Below are 5603 nucleotides of genomic sequence, written 5' to 3' on the forward strand. Positions count from 1 at the left end.
TACTCCTCCCCTTACTCTAGACACCCCATTTCCTGGAGACAGAAGACCCCGCTTGCCTGACTACTCTTCTTCAAATAGCGCGGCCCTTGATCCCACTCAGCAAGACACTCTGGCTTTCCAAACACAGCCAGAGAACAGTGATCCTGGTGTTCAAGTAAGATCGGAAGTGAGGCAAGAATGGGGTCAAAAGAGACTGGGACATGTGCCACTGATGCCACAGACATGATCTTGAAATATCTATTTCAAAGAATATGCTATTAAGCACCTACTACATGCCAGGTACTATGCTAGATACTTTATTTCAGATTCTCTCATTAACCCAGAAAGGGATGCATTATGCTAATTTTACAAATAAGAAAACTGTGGCTCAGAGAAGTTAAATAACTGGCTAGAAGGGTAACAACTGCCTAGTTTTTGACGACCTCTCACTCTAGAAGACTGACCCCCACTGACTTCACCTACTCAGGCCTGTTAATGAGGGGAAGGTCAAAAAGACCCCCCTGAACAAGTGAACTTCCCACTAGGGGAAGCAGCCGCAGGGAGTTGCTTTGCAGAAGCTGGAATCCCGGGAGGAAATAGCCCCAGAATATACTAAATACCGCCTGCAGCCCCTTCTCATGACTCCACTCCAGATGCAACCCCCAAGTCAGTAAGTACCTCAAGCCCAAACGGTTACCCTTCATTAAAATGTATGGAGAATGTTTCAAGCCCTGGAAGACAGAGCCTGTGACTTACTGGGGGGAGAAGCTCTCCCATTCAGGTGAGACAGAACTGGTGGGGTGCAGGTAATAGGGAACAGAGAAATAGCATTCTGCATAAAGCAAAATCTGAACCTTCTGTTCCCAGCCCACCTTACTTCACCTTACCCAGGGGCACTCCTGTCTCCCAGACAGATCCCAGTGGTGGGAACCACCAACCCAGGAGAATACAGTAAGAAGGAAGGGCCCTGGTCCTCTCTCTTCAAGAGCCCTTCAGCTAATATTTGGATACAAGGTAAGCCAGGATCCCTCTGGGAGGGCACCATACCAACCACACCATACCAGCCTTCCCTTCTTCCTGCTTTGGCTCAGCCAGCTGGCAGCCCTGCAGTCCAGGAAAACTCAGGTCATCCAAAAAGGGCTGGGAGGCCACTCCAGGATTCCACTCTAAAGACCCTTTTTCTGGTCTTGGAGAGAGAACCCAGAAGGTCAGAGTGGTGGAAGAGACAATGCTAATGTATTTTGGGTCTGCTATCTTCATTATACAAAAAGGGGGATAAAGTCCCAGAAACAAGAAAAGATTTAGGCAAGTTGAGCCAGCAGTGCAGGAGCCAAGGCTGAGGTCCAGATTCCTCACCTTAAATGCTTAGATTTTTTTTTTTTTTCCTGGTGGCTGGCCACAGATTCTTCACCTTTAAACTCATGAATTTCCAGCATAGGGAAGGCCCTCTGCACATGTTCTTGCTCCCCTTAGGTGACCACAACATAACTGTTATTCATCAGATTTCCTTCCACAGCCCTCCTCTCGGTCTGTCAATATTTCTAGTTCACACTCAGGGCAGAAAAGTAGCACCAACAGTACATCCAGGCTACGCGGAGTCTTTTGGCCAGTATCATAGTGACTTCCAAGCCTCTGGGTGGAGTGGAGTCCTCACACTTGACCCAGACAAGAGCAGTCAGGGGATCAAGTGAGTAACCAGAACTGTTGTGGGGGAAGGGGCCAGAGAAGGTCCCTATTTCCTAAAATGAAGGAAATAACTTCAAAATTTGGTCATCTGTCTCTTTCAGAGATACAGCTGTAGAAGGCAACAGAGCAAAGAACTAATTATTTTGGCATTTTGGATCTTCCTCTAGCTCAGCTTTACTTAGTCCTCTCATCTCACATAAGATTTGAATAAGGACAAATTACATGCTGTTCATAATTGAGGCTCAGCCCCTTCCCCTACGCATCCATGGAAGACATGAACCCCAGTTGCAAGCCAGGAGGGGGAATAGCCAGGCTTATCCAGTGTCCATGAAAGTACAGAGAATCAGATGTTCCACTTGCCTGTCCTTGTTCTGGCTTCTCCCCTATTAAAGCCTGCTTTCCTTGGGGCTTGGAATCGCCCTATACACACCTCTGACATTTCTGTAAGGTTAGAAGGCCTAGCTTGAACCCAAAGCCAATAATGTGTGCTTCACAAATGTTATAGAAACTACAGTCCTATTCCAAAGTGGTGGATGAAAGGGCCAGGGACACCAGCCTAGTGACAAGGATAGCTCTTCTCCTCACCAGCAAACATACTTCCAAGCTCATGTTTCTCAAGATGCCATTCTCTAAGCTGTAGCCTCTAGCTGCCTAGCATGGTGTTTTAGAAATGCTCCCATGGCCCTATCCTTTGGCTTCAGGTGTCTCACCCTCTCTGCTAGGCTGTAGCATAATAACAGGAGTATGAAAAGAAACAGAGATAAAATAAATTAATATTTTACTTTCAGAGAGGCAATAAATTTTAATTTGAAATTACCTGAAAATTAACTGTATAGTGTAGGCAAATGAAAAGTAAAGAAACAAGCTGGTGCACAGTGTTCTTCTATTTGGTGTGCCTAGATTGGCTTACAGGAGTAGATCCCTACCTGTGGAAATATTTTTCCCCACACAGCAAATACATCCAGCATGTGCGGAAGGAAACTGCCCCTGGCTGGCAGCCCACTACTCATCTGCATCAGAAGCCAAGCCAGCCAAAGCAGAAGATGACCATCCTGGATGGGAACGGCACTGCCAAGTTTGACGGAGACACAGTGACCAGGGTAAAGTGCCCAAGTTCTCTGTCAAGATCCCCATGAGGGTCCTAACTACTACTTCAGAGGGCAGGGGGCAGGAAACAAGGGAAAGAGTTTACCCTGCCAGGATACCCCAACCTCACTTTTCTTGGGAAACCCAGAAATGTGGGTTTCCCTAATCTGCAACCATTCACAGACTCTGATCTCTCCCTGACCACAGAGGTAATGTAAGTATGCACTTAACATATGCCTGACACACAGTAAGTATTTAATGAAAGACAGCAATTTAAACTATTATTATTATTTTCCCAGACATTCATTCCTCTCTTCTCAGATGTCTTATCCCAAGCCCCTGGTAAAAACAGTCAAGGGTAAGTGCCCCTGTAACACACTTGGGGTCTTCAAAGCCAAGTTCCAAACTGAAACAACTAGCAAGCAATTCTTCCAGGACTGGGGAGCTCAGCCCCAAGTACGCTATGGACCTCATTACAGAGGCTATGAGAAGCCCCTGGTAAGAACTGCTATGCACAGGAAGCAGTCCCCTCAAATTCCCCCCTCACCTCTTACCTTGCTACTACAGTGAAGATGGGTGGGGGCAGAACTGCAGGGAGAGAAATCTGATGTTTAAATTCTGGCTCTTTCCCAAATCAAAGTGATTTTGAGGAAGTTAACCTCTCTGCACAAATGTTTCTTCTCCTGCCAAGAGAAAAAGAAAATAAAGAGAACAAGTCCTGCTTACTAAGCACCAGAGATTGCATTTTTAACGTGTGGCAGAATAAAGTCACCCTCATTGTAATTCCTTAGTCGACAGAGGGTGCTGAATGTGATAAGCAAAGAGGGAAAGACTTGCTCCTTTTTCAGCTGACTACTCTCTGTCCCCTCCCAATGAGGTGGGTTCACAGGCACCACTTGAGGACCAAACTGCCACCAGAGCGGTCTACATGCCCTTGTTTTCTGAAAGGGTGAAGCTGTGTAAGCCCAAAATCAACAGCATCAAGTATGAGGCAAGCAGGTTCTCAACCGAGCACAGGAAATCATTCAGGTAAAAGAGACTGTCATTCTTAGACACAGCAATGTTGTCTGCATATGGCAAAGAAAGCCAGTGTCATAGGACAGACACGACTGAGTTCCAGCCCAGCCCCATAATCTCTGCCTTTTTTCACAGGCCATTCCAGCTGCCTAAAAGCCAGCTCCAGAAGCACATGTGCCTAAACAACAGAAAACCCAGAGAAAGACTGCTCAAATAAACTATATAAAGATACACAGTTCAGCACACACATCTCCTAACCAGCTCAAATAAAAAACTGAGGGCTCAAGACAGCTACCTCACAGATTAGATGCAACTTTCTTACTGGGACTACCCAGCCACACCCTAACCCTAACACAGCTGTCTTTGATGATAATGAGCAAGGGTGAGTAACCTCTTTAGAAAGGAATGGTGTACTATGTGTCCTGGAAGGTCGGTGTGTTCCAGGGAACCCCAGGGAAAAGGTCAGAGTGTTCCAGGGAACCCCAGGGAAAAGGTCAGAGTGGGGCCGGCCCGGTGGCGCACTGCCGCCGCGCTCCCGCCGAGGGTTCGGATCCCACATACAGACCAGTTCCCGCTCACTGGCTGAGCGAGGTGCGGACGCAACACTGAGGGTTGTGATCCCGTTGCCGGTCCCGGTCCGGTACGGGCACGACACTGAGGGTTGCGATCCGTTGCCGGACTCAAAAAAAGACAAAAAAAAAAAAAAAAGGAAAAGGTCAGAGTGATTCCCTCTTACCTATGAACCAATGGCAAAGCATCAAGGCTTCTCCAGTTAGTACCATCAGTTAATTATATTCTAATTGAGCCACTGTCTGCTCAGTGGTTCTTTTTTTTTTTTAATTTTTAAGTTAAGATATAATTCACATACCCTAAAGTTCACCCTTTTAAAGTATACAATTCAGTGGGTTTTAGTATTGCTCACTTCTTAAGTATGAACATGAGAATGGAGAAGGCATCGGAAAGGAAGGAGAGCAAGAGGGTCTGAATTTGATTAAAAGAAAAAAAAAAATCTTCCATGTAGAAAAAGCTTTCCAAGGGCCGGCCGATGGCTCACTTGGGAGACTATGGTGCTGCTAACACCAAGGCCATGGGTTTGGATCCCTATATAGGGATGGCTAGTTCGTTCACTTGGGAGAGCATGGTGCTGACAACACCAAGCCAAGGGTTAAGAACCCTTTACTGGTCATCTTTTTTTAAAAAAAAGAAAAAAGGAAAAGGTTTCCAAAGCCCCAGTAAGGGAGATTCTGATCAAAATCTAAATACTAGGTCTCTCTCTCTTGAAAATCTTTACCATACTGGAGACAGAGGTATGTTTCTGGATCTAAGGTGGGGATAGAAAGTAAAGAAATATGCAACTGAATGTAAGCACTTATGTCCTTGAGAGATTCTATAGCCTATTATTTTGAAGTATGTATAGAATCAGGGCCCGGCTTTCCCCAGTCCAGAAAAGGCATATTACACTGCCCTCTAGTAGCCAGCCTAGGGAAATGACAGCCAGCTACAAGCTGGACAGGCTTGGGGTCTCTGCCCTCAGAGGATGTGCTGTGTTCTCACACATAAAGGCAGAGAAAATGGAGGATGAGGGAGTTTATAAATTTTCACCAATGCCTACTAAACACAGAGCTCACCTGGAATAGAATCTATTTGCTTCTCCTACAGTCTCTGCTTGAAAATAGATAATAAATTCCTTTGTTAAGGAATTTTTTTAAAAAGTGATTGAACATTTCTAAAGCATCTGGGCCTCTTAAAGCAAGTAGTTCCCCCTTGGGCCGGCCCGGTGGCGCACTACTATAGTGCGCCGCTTGGGAAGTGCGGCGGCGCTGCCGCCGAGGGTT

Source organism: Galeopterus variegatus, unplaced genomic scaffold (genome assembly GCF_000696425.1).
Source record: "Galeopterus variegatus unplaced genomic scaffold, G_variegatus-3.0.2 Scaffold7426, whole genome shotgun sequence".
In the NCBI taxonomy this organism is placed as follows: Eukaryota; Metazoa; Chordata; class Mammalia; order Dermoptera; family Cynocephalidae; genus Galeopterus; species Galeopterus variegatus.